The sequence below is a fragment of the Panulirus ornatus genome, chromosome 14, assembly GCF_036320965.1.
Source record: "Panulirus ornatus isolate Po-2019 chromosome 14, ASM3632096v1, whole genome shotgun sequence".
Lineage (NCBI taxonomy): Eukaryota > Metazoa > Arthropoda > Malacostraca > Decapoda > Palinuridae > Panulirus > Panulirus ornatus.
Window position 1 is genome coordinate 57,023,708 of NC_092237.1, and position 18,618 is coordinate 57,042,325.

The 18,618-nt window shown below is 50.0% G+C and overlaps 1 protein-coding gene across 4 annotated transcripts in view; it reads left to right on the plus strand.

Moving 5' to 3' along the window:
- Nucleotides 1-18,618, plus strand: part of LOC139753462 (uncharacterized) — an 830,062-nt gene that overhangs the window by 8,479 nt on the left and 802,965 nt on the right. The window lies entirely within an intron of this gene.

Genomic DNA, 18,618 nt, shown 5'->3' on the forward strand with positions numbered 1-18,618 from the left:
AGCTGTGGAAGTTTCCCCTTCCAATATAACCTTTCCCGCCCGTAATATTCAGGCACACGAGAAGCTCAAGTTAATTGGTATTGGATCTTTTTTTTTTTTTCCCCCACTCATACATACCTTACTGATCTCCCCTTCCACGCAAGGTGGTCGTGGTTAGGATATGTTTTTTCTCCCTGTCGTGTCGACCGTCTTTAAAAACAAATACTTTTGCATTATCATTTTCTTTTTATGATAACTTGTCTCGAGGATAGATGATGCGTTTCCCACGTGGGTTAATAGCCCAAGGCCATGTGGGAGTATTAGCCTCAACGAGCAAAACAAGAGAGTTCCCCCTGGTTACCTACAACAAGGCTCTGCCAAAAGGCAGGGCTAGCGCGTGGCGCTCACCGCAAGAGAATTTAGAGCTAAGACTAAAGTCGTGTGAGTTACATATTGTCGAGTGGTATGTGTGAGACAAGTGTGTGTGTGTGGGTGTGTGTGTTTGTGGACTGAATGCCAGCAACCCACGTGTGAGGTTTGGAGAGAGAGAGAGAAAGAAAAAGAATGCAAGAACAGTGACCTAGGCCAGGGAGAGGAACTTGACAGCCACTATAGTGCTGGCTTACTGCGCCGCCGTCACTAACACCCCCACTTATGCCCAGGCGATAGTACCACCTTCCTTGCCGGTGACTGCCCAGGAGAGAGAGAGAGAGAGAGAGAGAGAGAGAGAGAGAGAGAGAGAGAGAGAGAGAGAGAGAGAGAGAGAGAGAGAGAGAGCCAGGCCCATGACAAGTGAACTCGATCCTCAACAAGCAGACGGCAGGTGGGTGAACCAGGCAGGCTGGCAGGTCCCGCCTGTGTGTGTGTGTGTGTGTGTGTGTGTGTGTGTGTGTGTGTGTGTGTGTGTGTGTGTGTGTGTGTGCGTGCGCGCGCGTGTGCACTCTCCTGTGTGCATCGATTCACTTGCTGATATGCAAGTGCATACACTTTCTCGTGTGTGCGTGCATGCACTTGCCCGTGTGAGTGTCCATGCAATTGCCTGTGTGTGGGTGCATGCACTTGCCATTGTCTGCGTGCCCATGCACTTGCCCTTGTGGGTGTGTCCATGCACTTGCCCTTGTGTGAGTGTCTCCATGCACTTGCCCTTGTGTGGGTGTGTCCATGCACTTGCCTGTGAGTGTGTGTGTGTGTGTGTCCATGCACTTGCCAGTGTCTGCGTGCATGCACTTGCTAGCCAGGAATCCTCTTGTGCTTACTGCCACAAAAAATCAAGTCTAGACGCTGGTTTTGTATATCTTTTTTTTTTTTCTTTCTATTTGCTTTGCACTGTGTCGCGGAAGCGGCACCTCCGTCAGGTGTTCACAATGTCCATCGGCTCTGGACGCCAGGAGAGGTTCTGTATTTATAATGCTGGTGTCACTGGCCACATGGCTCCAGATGTGCTTGTATTCTTTGCCTTTTCTTCTTACTGGTCTCGCCTCTGGACCCATTGTCGCTATCCTGCGTCCGTCGTCTGTTTGTCGCAGCTTTGTCTGTTGTCCGTCGTCTGTTTGTCGCAGCTTTGTCTGTTGACCGTCGTCTGTTTGTCGCAGCTTTGTCCGTTGACCGTCGTCTGTTTGTCGCAGCTTTGTCTGTTGACCGTCGTCTGTTTGTCGCAGCTTTGTCTGTTGACCGTCGTCTGTTTGTCGCAGCTTTGTCTGTTGTCCGTCGTCTGTTTGTCGCAGCCTTGTCTGTTGTCTGTCGTCTGTCTGTCGCAGCTTTGTCTGTTGTCCGTCGTCTGTTTGTCGCAGCTTTGTCTGTTGTCCGTCGTCTGTTTGTCGCAGCTTTGTCTGTTGTCTGTCGTCTGTTGCCTTAGCCTTGTCTGTCGTCTGTCTGGGAGAAGCTTTTCCCCAATTTCTCCTCCTCCTCCTTTGACACCGCCGTGTCTTTGAGACCGAGAAAAGTGTCAGCAGTGGTCCGTGCATGACGGTCTGTCGTCAGCTTCCCCTTCTTCATGCCGATGGGGAGCGGGGGGGGGGGGGGGGGGGGGGGATGATGGGGGTGTTCCAATATGGCCGCCAGGCTGTGTTGGCCAGGTGAGCGAGAGGCAGCCTCTCACCTGCGCATCTCTTTGATAGCGAAGAGGCGCGTTTAAGTACCCCCGTGGCACTTGTCTCTTGGTGAATTCAGTGTTCTATAATGTGTGTGTGTGTGTGTGTGTGTGTGTGTGTGTGTGTGTGTGTACCTGGAAGATGAACATGATTGTGTGTGGGGAACACCACAGAATACCATTGCTGACTATATTCATGACATTACGCGATCCAGGCTTGAGTAGAGCCAAAATTGATTTTTTTTTTCATTGATGATAATATTGGAAATGAGAAGAATAGCGTCCTGGGTTTTAAATATGGCGAGGATGCTTTCCGTGTGAGAAATGCAGTGATGATTATAGGAGAGAGAGAGAGAGAGAGAGAGAGAGAGAGAGAGAGAGAGAGAGAGAGAGAGAGAGAGAGAGAAGAGAGAGAGAGAGAGAGAGAGAGAGAGAGAGAGAGAGAGAGAGAGAGAGAGAGAGAAGAGAGAGAGAGAGAGAGAGAGAGAGAGAGAGAGAGAGAGAGAGAGAGAGAAGAGAGAGAGAGAAGAGAGAGAGAGAGAGAGAGAGGTGGAGGGGTTGAGGATTGGTTTGTTTGGGTGCCGAGGAATGTGGGCAGTGTCTGGCATCACTGATGCTTAGGATTGGGGAAGCGTCTGGCAACACTGGCGGGCTAACTAGCAATTAGTCTATGAATCTTGTTAGTGGAGAGACTGAGTGGTGTGACCTCACCATCAGGAGGTGACTAAAGCCAGGAATGAGTTGCTGAGGAAGGACGGGTGGCTGGTGGGGTCCTGAAAGCTGGTGCTGAGGAGGAAGAACGGTTGAGAGAGAGAGAGAGAGAGAGAGAGAGAGAGAGAGAGAGAGAGAGAGAGAGAGAGGACGGGGGATTGGAAGTGCTGAATGAGGTATAATATATATATATGTGTATATATATATGTGTATATATATATATATATATATATATATATATATATATATATATATATATATATATATATATATATATATATATATATATATATATATATGTGTGTGTGTGTGTGTGTGTGTGTGTGTGTGTGTGTGTATGTATAAGGATTGAGGCGGCATTGCACTGTAGGCACTGCAGTGTAATGTCACTGTCGTGTTCTGATCAGCGGTACCGTGATGAACGGGCAGAACCCTTGATGGGCGCGCACTGTGTAACGAGAGTATAACGGGAGAACCACGATGGCTTCCTAGAGTAACAGCAGAACTGTGTCACAGTAGTAGTGTTACAGCAGAGCTCTGGCATCCCACAGTAACAGCTGAACTGTCACCCACCGTTCTGACAACAGAACCCTGACACCCATCAGTATAACAACAGAACCCTGATACTGCAGCGTACAGAACAACAGTTTGCCAAAGTACACTGAACAAGGCGTCAGCGAACAGGGTCTTGAGGGGTAGCGTGACCCAAGGTCGCCAGCGGAGGGGTAGTGTGACCCAGGGTGACCCGAAGGGAGGAGGGAGGGTTCCAGTGTGACCAGGCATGACCCTCCCGGCCAGTGTGGAAGTGGGAGGTGTTCACAGTCCCGCTCCCACGTGGCTGGCTGCCCACACCTGCCCGGCCGCTCCCTCATACCTGGCCGCCCCCTCACATCTGGTTGACCTTACACACCTGGCCGCCCCCTCACACCTGATTGACCTTACACACCCGGTTGGTTTTGTTAACCAGGCCGCCCCCACCACGCCTGCTTGACCCTTACATACCTGGTTTGACCTTTACACACTTGACTGCTTCCTCACGTCTAGTTGACCGTCACTCACCTGACTACCTCCTCACACCTGTTTTACTTCACACACCTGTCTCACACTCACATAACCACATCACGCCTCCCCCTCACACCTGCTTGACCACAGTCGCATGGCTGTCCCCTTCTTCTGATCGACCTAAAATCAGTCCAACATCCCCCCCCCCCCTCCCATATACACCTGGCCAGGTCCACTTACGTGGCTATCTCTTTAGTGACATCCCTCACACTGGGCCATCCTCTCACACCGGACCACCCCCGAGCCCCCTCATATCTGGCCTCTCACTCACAGCGGGTACCCTGTGACACTTGACCTCCACACACCTGGCACCTTTTCACGCCTAGCCCCCTCAAGTCCTGGCCATTCCTTCACACCTGGTCACACCCTTACACCTCGTAACCCCTTCACACATGGTCCTCTTTTTACACCTGGCCACACCCTTACATCTCGCCTTCCCTTCACGCCTGGCCACCTCCTTACACATGGCTACCTTCTCACACCTGGCCATCCCCTCACAACTGACAACTCCATACACCTGGCCACTTACACCTTACACACCGGCACCTTCTCAAACATGACCATTCTCCCCTCAAACCTGATCCCACCCAAGTACGTGAACATTCATTCCACCACACACACACACATCTGACAGTTATCCCACATCAGGCCACATCATATATCTGGCTACTGCCACTCATACACCTGGCTCTTCTATAATGGTAATATCAAAACGGCGATTATATGCCGGTCTCTGACTGGCTCCCGTGCAGTAGAAATTATGGTCTGATGTTTTTTTTTTCGTACCCAGACCACATGGTACACTGTGTTCCGTGTCTTGAGTCACCTAGAGTAAAAATATACCTATCTAAGAATTAAGAATGGCAATGCAACGATATATATATATATATATATATATATATATATATATATATATATATATATATATATATATATATATATATATATATATGTGTGTGTGTGTGTGTGTGTATTATGATAATAATGATGATGATAGTAATAATAATAATAATAATAATAATAATAATAATAATAATAATAATAATAATAATAATAGTAATGATAATAATAATGTTTTTTTTTTTTTTTTTTGCTTTGTCGCTGTCTCCCGCGTTTGCGAGGTAGCGCAAGGAAACAGACGAAAGAAATGGCCCAACCCACCCCCATACACATGTATATACATACGTCCATAATATACATAATGATACTAATAATGATAGTAATAATAATAATAATAATAATAATAATAATAATAATAATAATAATGATGATAATAATAATAATAATAATAATAATAATAATAATAATAATAATAATAATAATAATAATCTTGTTCGCCGTCTTCTGCGTCAGCCAGGGTCAGGAACAGACGAAGAAACGACCTCCTTTACCCACATCCACTCCCGAGGTCACGGGATTCATGGAATTCTATGGGTTTCCGTCAGTTCTATCAAAATATATTTTCTGTCGTGTGGACGTGCTCTGAATTTCATTAGCCACCACAGTACTCACCTGAGGTCTTGTGGCTTGAGAATATATATATATATATATATATATATATATATATATATATATATATATATATATATATATATATATATATATATATATATATTTTTTTTTTTTTCTTTCCAAAGGAAGGAACAGAGAAGTGGGCTAGATGAGGATGTTTCCTCAGAGGCCCAGTCCTCTGTTCTTAACGCTACCTCGCTGACGCGGGAAATTGCGAATAGTATGAAAGATATATATATATATATATATATATATATATATATATATATATATATATATATATATATATATATATATATATATATATATATATATGCGGCAGGTAAAAAAAAACATTTTGTTAAAATCACTGTTGACATGATCTTGTTTCCCTTTATCAAATCCATTTCTTTAAGTCACATATATATATTTTTTTTTTCGGAAAGTACATGGCAGCAGCCGACACAGTGAACCAGAGGGTCGCTCGCCATCAGCTGGGGGTCGCCCGGCAGCATCTCGCACCCAACGTATCGTACTGCATGCCGTCCGGAAACCCCCCCTCACCGACTAATAATACCACCTCCATTTCATCAAACCTGTTTATTTTTCTGCTTATTTCTCTACCCCTCTCCCATAGAGTGCAGAGCATGTCATCTCCTTTGATCGTCCTGCTTTAACATAGCGTCTATCGTCTGCAATGCAAATCACCTCGGAAAGGTGAACAGGATCGTAAAGAATGCGATTGTGAGCAGAGTATTTATTCTAACACAGCATAATGTCGACGGAAGTGAGTGACGTTCCGAAATTACTCGTTGTTTTGGTGTCTGGGAATCCAGACAGACGTCATACGGCTGGAAGCGCCGTGCCGCCAGACTGTCTGGTGCAACCCTCAGACAATCATAACTGGACACTCCGGGCACCCACACTCCCTGCCTCCCTGCCTACCTACCGTCTCACACACACACACACACACACACACACACACGTCCCCTCTACACATCCACCTCATACACACACACACACACACACACACACACACACCTACACATTCACCTCATCTTCACACCTCTTCCCACTACACATCCTTCTCATCCACACACCCCTCCCCACAACACATCCGTGTCATCCACATCGACCCAGTCTCCACGTCCACCTCCTTCAGCAAATCTGCTTAATAAATATACCTTCCCGTGCACACATCAGCTCCACCTGCACATCAAATTTGTCCACACCCTTCTCATCCTAACACCCACTTTCTCTCCACATATCCACGTCATCCTTACACACACACACACACACACACACACACACACACACACACACACATCCCCCCCCCCGGGTTTTTCCCCCATCCACCTGATCCGGCCAGCCAGCCGCTCGTTTTCACCCAGACACCCCGCGCCATCCACCCGGAATCCACACGGTCCACGTCCGCGAGACACCTGGCTCCGACACTCCCACCCTTGTTTTAATCAGTGCCTCGCACGCCCTCCCAACCTTCCGCCAGCCCTCAGACAAGTTCGTCGTCTCTCGTCTTGTTAACCCAAGGCTTGGGGGGGAGGGATCGTGGGCCTTGTACCACCACCACCACCACCACCACAGTACCAAAAAGTGAATGACCTCACGATGCATCGTTAACTCTCTTTCCCTCTGGTACCTCGGGGGCGAGGGTTGGGGGGGGGGGGGGAGCGCAGGCGCCAGAACCTGTGGCAGGTACCGTGTTGACTTGTCTGGAAACCCCTTCTCCTGGATGGTGCCTGACACGCACAGTGTTTGGTTGCTGTGGTTGGTATCTTGCCTTGTATCATCCCCCTGGTAGTCCCTGGTAGCACTCGGTATTACCAGCCCCCCTCTGTGTTGGTGCTTGGTATCTCCCTGGTGGTTCCTGGTACCCCCTGTTGGTTTCTGGTTCTCCCTGGTGATTCCTGACATCCGCTTGTGGTTCCTGGCATCCACTGGTGGTCCCTGTTGGTACTTCTGGTGGTCTCTGGAATCCCCTGATGATCTCTTGTACCTCTGGATAGATCTTGGTACCCCCATGGTGGTCCCTCGTACTTCCTGGTAGTCCCTGGTTCCTCTTAGTGGTTTCTGGTATCCCCTTGGTGGTCCCTGGTACCCCGTGGTGGTCCCTTGTATTCCCCTGGTGGACCCTGGTACCCCGTGGTGGTCCCTTGTATCCCCCTGGTGGTCCCTGGTACCCCGTGGTGGTCCCTTGTATACCCTTGGTGGTCGCTGGTACCCCGTGGTGGTCCCTTGTATCCCCCTGGTGGTCCCTGGTACCCTGTGGTGGTCCCTTGTATCCCTTGGTGGTCCCTGGTACCCCCTGGTGGTCCCTTGTATCCCCTTGGTGGTCCCTGGTACCCCGTGGTGGTCCCTTGTATCCTCCTGGTGGTCCCTGGTACCCCGTGGTGGTCCCTTGTATCCCCTTGGTGGTCCCTGGTACCCCGTGGTGGTCCCTTGTATCCCCCTGGTGGTCCCTGGTGCCCCGTGGTGATCCCTTGTATCTCCCTGGTGGTCCCTGGTACCCTGTGGTGGTCCCTTGTATCCCCCTGGTGGTCCCTGGTGCCCCGTGGTGGTCCCTTGTATCTCCTTGGTGGTCCCTGGTACCCCCTGGTGGTCCCTTGTATCCCCTTGGTGGTCCCTGGTACCCCGTGGTGGTCCCTTGTATCTCCCTGGTGGTACCAGACCAGCATGGTGGAGCGGGACACGTCCAGCTATGTGGTCCAGGTTGTCAATGATCTCACGTCCAAGTGTTTGTGTCTCATGCTGCTGCTGCTGCTGCTGCTGCTGCTGTTATTTCTGTTGTTCTTTCTCCTTCTGCTGTTTTCCCTGGTGCTGCTCCTCCCCCCCTCCCGCCCCACACACACACACACATACAGAGAGAGAGAGAGAGAGAGAGAGAGAGAGAGAGAGAGAGAGAGAGAGAGAGAGGGGACGGCGATTTTTTTTTTATACACGTGAGGTGGACGTATGCCCGTGTGCTGACTGGGTTCCGGGAGAGAGAGAGAGAGAGAGAGAGAGAGAGAGAGAGAGAGAGAGAGAGAGAGAGAGAGAGAGAGAGAGAGAGAGAATATATCTCTCTACCTTTACGTACCTAAGACGATGATGGCGCAGAGCACCCGCCTCACGTCGCTGCCCTGATGAATAATGCCGTTACTCTGTGCTGCCCACCTGCATTACACAGCCATCAACTCCGGATTCATCTGGGACTGATTTCAGCCTCCCCCTGTGAAGTCTTCTTTTGAATGTTTCTGTAATCGTGCCTTGTATTCATGTCTCTCATCTCTCCTGTTAGTATATCAATTAGTCGTTCAAGCTCCTTGGGCTGGGCGGTCACATTGTTTTTGAATGCTCCGTGATATATTCTTGAAGACCTTTTAGCATCCGGCATTATACCCACGGATCCCAGTTCTGAGTCTGACCTCGTAAAGTATAGACGAGATGACGGTTCACTGCAGTGAGATCGTCCTGGGTGCTGGAGCAGGTCTCTCCGGGCTGAGATGCTTTCCCTGCAGACGTAGACCGTCATGTCCTCGGCGGAGTCCAAGGAAGCACAGACCCCCAGCGACTCAGCCAGAGGCTAGTTAGAATTCATCTGGACGCCAGGGTTTATCATGTACTCTGAACCTCACGTGGGATTTATGATGGTATTTGTGCATCTGGTGTTTATGATTGTCTGCCGTATTTGGGTGTTGGGTGTGCTTAGGTCACTGTAATCTATCTATCAGCAACTGTATCAGTCTAAAGTCACTGTAACCTATCATACTGCACCTGTATCAGTCTAAGGTCACTAAAATCTATCTTGTCTACATCTGTATCAATCCAAGGTCATTGTGATCTATCTGTCTGCATCGATCTCAGTCTAGGGTCACTGTAATCTATCATACTGTACCTGTATCAGTCTAGGGTCACTGTAATCTATCATACTGCACCTGTATCAACCTAAGGTGACTGAAATCTATCTGTCTACATCTGTATTAATCAATCTCTGTGTCTGGAGTAATTCCAGGGGACTTTCAGGAATGGATATCCTGGGGTAGTCATAGACAGATGAATAATTAGATGTCAGGACTGGGTGTAGGGTACTAGATGGTCGAGGTGGCCATCGTCTCCTGCCCTCCTACCCCTTGTGTTCTGCAATCTCTCCTTGAAGTATTCTGTGCCTGACGAGCAGCAGACCCGAGGAGAAGCTCCCAAGCAATAATGGCGCTGTAGTACAGGATAACTGGTTACTGTCGTCGCAGCTTGGGCGGGAGATGTCTCGAGGACTCGAATCTTGGTCGTGATATATGCCACTCGAGGAGTTAGTTACTGGACACCTTCGGAAGACATCCGGTCATGGATGTGGGACACACGCACACACACGCGCACGCACGCAAAGCTTAATTAAGGGTATGAGAATTAATTACTTGTTCTCTCCCGTGAAAGAAGTCCCATTACTGAGGGAAGTACGAGTCTTTTTTTCTTACGAGTTGCTCGTTTCACGAGAGAGAGAGAGAGAGAGAGAGAGAGAGAGAGAGAGAGAGAGAGAGAGAGAGAGAGAGAGAGAGAGAGAGAGAGAGAGAGAGAGAGTATAGCTATACTTACCTAAGATTGCTTTCGACGAGATTTTGCCAGGTGGTAGTAGGACCGGCGCATAGTGCTTACCGCTGAAACATTTAGTTACGAAGAAAAAAAAAAGAGTCGTGTGACTTTACGTATTTGTCGAGTGTTATGTGCGTGACAGGAGGGTTTGTATATGCATGTGGTGGACTGAATGCCAGCAGCCAAAGTGTGGGCGAGGTAGAAAGAACAAGGACACCAACCTGGGCCAAGGGAGAGAAACTTGACAGCTCCCGAAGTGCTGGATCACCGCCGCGCAGCCATGTCACTAACCCTTCCGATGCCCAAGCTGGTGGAACCAGTACAACCTCCCTGGTCGGTGGCTGCCTACCACCTACAGTGAGAGAGAGAGAGAGAGAGAGAGAGAGAGAGAGAGAGAGAGAGAGAGAGAGAGAGAGAGAGAGAGAGAGAGAGTCAATGCAGGTAACAAGTGGTGAGCTTGAAAGCCCATTAGAGAGGCAGGAGATGAGGGGGAGGGGGTGGCTGATAACACGTCCTGGGCTTCCGCCTATATTGTCATGCGACGCCCATTGTTTTTGCCTTATCTGCCTGCCCCTCGCTCACTGGCTGTAACGCCAGACTTTATATATATATATATATATATATATATATATATATATATATATATATATATATATATATATATTCCCAGCCCTTACCACCATGAGGAGCTTGATCGGGGGCGGCGGGCAGGCGTATGCTACTTTCTTGTCCCCGAATCGATCCCCGCGTCTCCTGTACTTCTCTCCGTGTGTGTGTGTGTGTGTACCTGGTCTCGTCAGCGAGGTGAGGCACTGATGTTCTCCCTCTCTTCTCTGGACACCGCCAGACTCTTGTCTTTCCTCTCCTTTGGTTTAGATTCGATGTAAAGTCTGAGAACGTTTGGGATTATTTATTTAGATTTGTGTTCTGAGTTAGTGTGTGTGTGTGTGTGTGTGTGTGTGTGTGTGTGTGTGTGTGTGTGTTTACAGTTAGTTCGTCGTTTTCTCGCACCATTCGTATATTTCTCTCGTGGTATATATCCTCTTCAGACGATATGCCTGTCACCAGTTGTTTTCCGTCGCTGCACGCGCGACATGATTCTGAAAGAAGGAAAAAAAGACAGGAAATCATAAATGCTGAGGAAAGTTTAAGGGGTGTGCTGGTGGGGGGAGGGGGAAATGAGCGACTCCGTGGGCCAAAATTTACGAGGGGCGTCGGAAAGGTTCATCATTATGCAACCGAGGCGGTACACAAAAGAAATAAATATCGGGACAGTGTATCAAGGTCCCGGCGCACATTGCCAGCCCGGGTGACCGCGCTGCCAGCCGTGCGATCCACCCACCCCGCCTCCCCCGCCGGTCACCAACACCCTCCCTCCTCCCAGTGACTGACTGTCTACACACACACACCCGGTCGATCCTCGCATTTTTTTTTCTATCTACGTTGCAAAATTACGGATCACAAAGAACACGTGTATGTTCCAATGTATTTACCGTGTGAGGCACTGCATGTCATGTCATGTTTATGTGTAACGGTGCAGCATTCTCAATGGAAGGTATCTAAGACTTGCACTCAACACCGCTTGCCAACGATACTGCACTCCGTTTCCTTTTATTTTTTGTCCATCTTCACCATTTGACATTCCATATTGGGAGTGTCAACTCGGTACAGTTGCATCCACGGGTGGCGAGGCAGAGGTACGTCCAGAGCGGCCATGGGTCACCGGGAAGCAAGCCATAAAGCGGCCAGACATTAAGAGACTGGAAACCTTTGGCAGTTCGACCCCAACTAACCCCTGCCAAGGAAATGTCTGGCCGCTCTCTTTCAGCCTCACTGCCCTCAAAATATTCCCTTTCACTCTAATGTAGACATTATTTACTAGAGCGAGCAGATGCAGTGCGAGACGGTGGCAGCGGGTGTAGAGGGAGGAGAGGTGGGGGTTGTGTTGCATTCCTGAGCGACCCCACATGGTCAGCCAGGCAGCCAGCCGGCCGGCAAGCACCCCGAGGTTCCCCCCCTCCCCACCCCCGCCGACCACATGACGTCATACCTACCATTACACCGCCTGCACTGCCTGCCTGCCTGCCACCACCACCGCCGCCGCCATGTCACCACCGCCTTCATCACTGCTGCCTTGTGTCACTGCCAACACCACCGCCACCACTAACACCCACTCCCCCACTCCACCACCACTCCCACTGGAGCCTTGTGTTACCACCAACCAACACACCAACACCACCATCACCCTCAATGCTGCCTTCTGTCACTACCACCGCCAGCTACCACCGTCACCACACATGACTTGAACATGTCTCCTCTCTTGACATCATTCATGGTTCCTCCAGACCCGTGTGGATGCCCATGGTTGGGGAAGCGAGGCTTTTTACCACCAGGCTCCGTACCAGTTGCTTTCACTGCCACGCTAACATGCTTAGTGCCATTGGATATCACTAGCACACTACCATTTTCAGTGCCAGTTAGTGTCACTGCAACGTAAACCATTCCCAGGGTCAATAGCTTCCACTACCACACAACCATGCTCAGCGCTGGTTGCTCTCGCTACCACGCCTGGTGTCCCAAACACAACCAAGAGCGTTGCTTCTACCACACTACCATTCACCGAGCTTTTATGCTCCCGCATACTGTGCCAACGTAGTTGAAACAGTGCTCGCCACAGTAATACAGTGACCCCGCAGGCATACAGTGATCCCTTCACTGTGGCGCAACGACCGCTCCACTCTTGATGCAAACGACTCCCTCCGCATACGTAAAGAGGCACCATACTGATGCAGTCACCTCTCCATGATGATACAGTGACCCATCCATAGAAGTGATGCAATAACCCATCTCCAATAGCACAGTGACCCCCTCCACGGTATTACAATGACCTTTCCACAGTTTCAAGCAGCTTTCTCCCCCCGCTCCCAGACGCCATAGCTCGCAAGGTATCCTCACACGCTGATATGCAGAGTTGCCACCATACACAGCCACGCATGGTGATCCCATGGTGCCCTCACAACACCACCGTGTGCAGTGCCTCCCAGACTACTGTGGACGATGCCTTTCTCCCCTCCAATACACCACCACCACCACCACCACCAGCAGGCAGGCAGGTTGGCTACCTCTCTTCTCCCTTCCCCCTCCCCACCTCCCCTAGGCGTGCCTGACGTCAGGGGCATCCCCATGCCTGGCAATAATCAATAGGGGCGTCTGGCGGGCGTCTGCATGAGAGCATACTGCACACACACACACACACACACACACCGGTGCTTCTTCCTTGGCAGATCAGACTAGATTGATTGTCGCCGCTCCTCAGGGGTCACCTGAGCTTCTCTAAACGACGTCTGTGATCACCGTTCGTCCGGGCGGATGTGGCGTTCTCCCAGCGACAGTCGACGCTCCCCTGTGAGATGGTTGGCCGTTCGTTCAACCGCTGTGGGTCGGAGAGGCCTAGTCGTCGGGGTCAGTAGAAGTGCGTCATTGGCTATAGAATGAAGCCGGTAGACATGACAGTACTACCCTCGAAGTGCGATAGTATGACCCCCTCGAGCGCGGCGGTATGACCCTCGAAGTGCGATAGTATGACCCCCTCGAGCACGGCGGTACGACCTCTAGGGTGTGACAACCTAACCTTTTACCTCATCGTTGAGGGTCAGGTCAAAGGCCAGGGTCGTACCGTCGTTTTCAAAGGGTTAGGAGTGACGTGGAAGGAAAGATTCGAAACGCTACTTATACGCGGATTACACTGTGACCACAGTAGACTCGCTGGTAACGGCTGGGGAACATGGCAAGTTGCGCAAGACGTGACTGAACATATATGCAAACAAAAAAAACATGATTGCTCTTTTTTCCCGAGGGACGTGAGCGGTGACGCGAAAATTGCTTGGATTATATACACGAGGCGGAGTGGTCGAGAGAACTTAAATATTTAGACAGAATGATAAGCAGAGATGGCGGTAGGGGGTGGCAGGGATGCCGTAAAAGAGTCGGTTTCGACAGATAGGCAACCTGACTCGGCCCCAATGAAGGAAACCAGATGGAAGGACCTGATTGAGCATATCACAGGTGCAGGAAGGAAGAAGTAGTGAGACGTCTGTCTTGTGTGTCTCCCTGGCCGTGATAGGACAGGATTGGCCATTGAGGACCATATACAGAAGGAGGAGGATGTGGACGGCTGCCCTGAACGATTCCGCGTCGATGATAGAGGTCGTTTGGGTGTGGTTAGACTGGGTCATAAAAGTTAAACACACAGACATTGGCTGGAGCTGAAGAGTATGAAGATCTTTTGAAGGGAGGGAGCTAGATGTGGAGGACGGAGGTGATGTGTCCATTGCAGGTGTGGGGGAGTGCGAGGGAACCTCTCACCCTCATCTCCCTAACTTATTCCCTCCCTTCCCTTGCCTCTGCCGCTTCTTCCCAGCGCCCCGAGTCATACGCTAACTGTTCTTAAAGATGTCTTGAAGACTGTGACCTTGGCTCATTTATAGAAGTTTTCCATTTGATACCTTTGCCCTGGACGAGGAATACTTGTCTCCTCTCATTTTCTTTAAGTGTGATTGTTTACGTTGATCGTATGTGGCCTTTTACATTGACATGTGGTTGTTTACATTCATCTTGTTTGTTACTGTTGATTGTGTGTGTGTGTGTGTGTGTGTGTGTGTGTGTGTGTTTGTTTGTGTTGGTTACGTATATTTAAATACATAGTTGTTTACGAATCCCTGAGATATAGCTAAGAGAATGTGACACAGTCAGCAGCATGATGCACAGAAACAAAGCGCCGACGTCTGCAGCCAAATCTCTGGTCATCGGGTCAGTGCGTGACGCGGAAGAAAACGTGAATCAGTCCGGTCCAAACCGGTATAAGTTTACCGATGATGTGGGCCGCCCATGGAGCACACGACGGGCTACGGGGCGGCCCTGTTTCCATCCTCCGTCGAGGGGAGGTTGTTTTTCCTTAGTGCACGATCAGCGTTTTTTTTTCTCTCCTTTTTTTTTTTGCTATTTGTCTAATCTGTACGAGACAAGGTTGTTAAAGTGGAACATTCAGCAGTCCCGCGAGTACACACAAGCGTATGTCGGACGTTTTACATTTTATGTCTTGTGTGTGTGTGTGTGTGTGTGTGTGTGTGTGTGTGTGTGTGTGTGTGTGTATGGAGACACTCTTGTCACCACGGTAACTCGTGAGCAATTCATGGTAGGAACCTCATACTCAAACCACAGTTGACTCATTGTAGAAGTGACCGACTAACTAGGTTTTGAAGGATGTGGTTGGCGTTGAATGTGTATATCAATTAAGATTCTCTCTCCTCGAGCGCTATAACTCAGGAGTGCTGCATGACTGGAGGCTCAGGCACGTAGCAAAGTGCCTCTTGTGTTTTGAAATATTGCTTTGCGCAATATTTTTTTTCCTCATATACGAAGATAAATTTGAAGTGTCTTGCTTGTAGTTTCATGAGCGTTTTCTGAGGGAAGAGAGTGCGTGACGTGGTCCGGTAACGTTGCTGTGGGGAGGGAGGGTAGTTCCTCCGTTGCGGAGGTGACTGTTTAATGGTGGTCAGATGCTTTGTTACGGAGTTGACTGTGTTACACGGTGGTCACTTAACGCTGTCACCCTGAGTTGCCTCTGTCACACGGTGGTAACTTAACACTGTCGCCCCGAGTAGCCTCTGTCACACGGTGGTCACTTAACGCTGTCACCCCGAGTAGCCTCTGTCACACGGTGGTAACTTAACATTGTCACCCCGAGTTGCCTCTGTCACACGGTGGTAACTTAACATTGTCACCCCGAGTAGCCTCTGTCACACGGTGGTAACTTAACACTGTCACCCCGAGTAGCCTCTGTCACACGGTGGTAACTTAACATTGTCACCCCGAGTAGCCTCTGTCACACGGTGGTAACTTAACACTGTCACCCCGAGTAGCCTCTGTCACACGGTGGTAACTTAACACTGTCACCCCGAGTAGCCTCTGTCAACTGATGGTCGAGACGGTATTACCAGGTGACTAACAGTCCGCAGAGGAGCCCCCGCCTCCTCCCCCCCTTTTTTTTTTGGTCCTTGCTCGGCCACCTCACTCCAGGCAGCAGGACCTTAGATCTAAAGTCGCCTCCACCACCTCGGGGTGATGCAAGCCGGGTCCCGACGGGATGGATGATATAACAGAGGAGGGGAGGACAGTCACGAAGTGGGAGGGAGACCTCGCGAGGCACTGAATCTTTACGGCGTATAATTAAAGCAGGTGGCATTTTAATGCACGGTTTGATGTACGATGATTAGTTTTCATTACATGAATTATCAGTTTTATGCCTTATGGCAGCTGTGGCTTTGTGATGGGCTCCCTGGCCGTCCGAGCTGCTGGAGGCAGCTGAAGGTCATTGAAGCTGTTGAAGGCCATTAATCTGATGTCTGAGCTGTTGGAGATAATTGAACTGATGCCTGAGCTGTGGAAGGTCATTGAACTGATGCCTGAGCCGTTTGAAGTCACTGAGTTGATGTCTGAGCTGTTCGAGGTCATTGAACTGCGGTCTGAGCTGTTGGAGATCATTGAACTGATGTCTGAGCCGTTTGAAGTCTCTGATCTGATGCCTGGGTTGTTGGGGGTCATTGATTTGATGCCTGAGTTGTTGGGGGTCATTGATCTGATGCCTGAACTGTTGGAGATCATCGAGGCAACGTCCAGAGCTGTCGAAGGTCATTCGAACCGATGCATGGATTATGAGAGGTCACTGAACCTGCAGCATAGCGTGCATGGTGAGGAGACTGCATTGGTGGGACACGAAACAATGACTGGCAGAGCGATGGGTGGTCTTGCCTCGGGGGAAGCCTTGCCGTAGGGGGCGGGGGAAAGGGGTGGGGGTGGTGGAAGAGTCCCTTGAGAGGACCGGCGCTGGGGGGGACCGTCCCTTACGCTCGCGACGACCTGTGCGACGCCGTCGGATGCAGTCCTCGCCGTCGTTATAACGTCAGCGTCCGGTACAGTTTTGGTCACAGAGCCAGGGACGTCGCCGTCCCTCCTCTGAGTCCGGGAGGTGCTGTATGTATGCTCGCCCCACCACCACCCCCACCTCCTCATCTTCCTCTCCCCCCGCCGTTCTCTCCCCGCTTCACCTTCCCCCACCCTCGCCTCCCCGCGTTCTTAAACAACTACTAACAGTCTTATCTCTCCATATTTGTAAATTCGTACCCTGTTTTTTTTTTGTATTATCACAGATCATCTTCAGTCCACATTTCCCCTTTTTTTTTCCTTCATTTTATTGCTCCGAGAGTCTGGCGTTGAGCCATGTCAGTGGTCGTTTATCCGGAATTCATATATAAATTTTTTTATCCTTTCTCATCTCCTTTCCGGACCTGATTTAATCGTCGTTCCTCTTGATCCGGAGAGCACGAGGTCCTCTCCTGATGGGCGGTTGTAGGCCCCGGCTGCGCTGGCCCCGGACAGCCTCCACGTCTCGGTCTAGTCTGTCCTTCGTGCGGGAGGCCCCAGAGCCCAAAGCCGCTCCCGGACTCGCCATTTGAAATCTTGTTTAGGAGGAGCGATATAACAATATCAAATTGCATTTTATTGAGGTGTTATCTCTCGTGATTATACCTTGCATGATGACGAGGCGTCGACCCGATGTATTTTACAACCTGAGACGTGACGTGGCGGTTCTGCTGCTGCTGCTGCTCCTGCTGCTGCTGCTGCTGTTGGTGCAGCAGCTGGTGGTGCTGCTGTTACTGCCGCTGCTGTAATGTAGCTGTTCTTTTTGTTTCTGCTGCTGCTTGTGCCGTTTCGTTGACAATTTCTGACCTTATCATTCAGTTTTCCGCCCCTTTTTGGGAGGAAGGTCATACAAGTCTCGTTTCCCCTCACAGACATATCTCTCACCCCTGTTTTTTTCCCCCCCGCCCATTCATGTATCTGGTCTGAGACCGCCTGAAATTGATGTCTTACCTACCTCAATGCTATCACGGATTTTGGTAGACCCACCACCACCGCCGGACCGTTCTCCTTTGACCAGCGTCATGCACGTTACCGAATCACCGTCTGGGGTCAATAGGGAAGGCAGTGCTTATGACTGTGACGTGAAGGCAGCGGTGAACCGACCTCTGTGACGTGAAGGCAGCAGTGAATCGACTTGTGTGACATGTGAAGGCGGCAGTGACCCGACCTCGGGAGTGAGAAGTTCATTGACAAGGTGAACGGATGTCTGCCGTGGGAGGTGGGGTGGGTGGTGGGGTGGTCGGTAGGGTTGAGAGAGGTGGAGGAGGGGAGGGGAGGGGAGGAGGGAAATGGTTATAATGAACCAAGGAGCCCCTGTCCTCTCTCTCTCTCTCTCTCTCTCTCTCTCTCTCTCTCTCTCTCTCTCTCTCTCTCTCTCTCTCTCTCTCTCTCACATTTCATGTAATAGAGAGAGAGAGAGAGAGAGAGAGAGAGAGAGAGAGAGAGAGAGAGAGAGAGAGAGAGAGAGAGAGAGAGAGAGAGAGAGAGAGACGCGACGTTTGAGTGGAAATGGTTTAAGTTTTTCGTGACTAGGTGAATCCCTTTAAGTTCCCCCTCGAAGTTCCACCACTAGTTTCCATCCATTTTCTTTCGTCTACCTTTGATTCATTTCCGTCAACCTACTGTCTCTAGCTGTCATCACCGTAGCCAAGAATAAATCATATATTGTTGTTGAGTTTCGATGACACACACACACACACACACACACACACACACACACA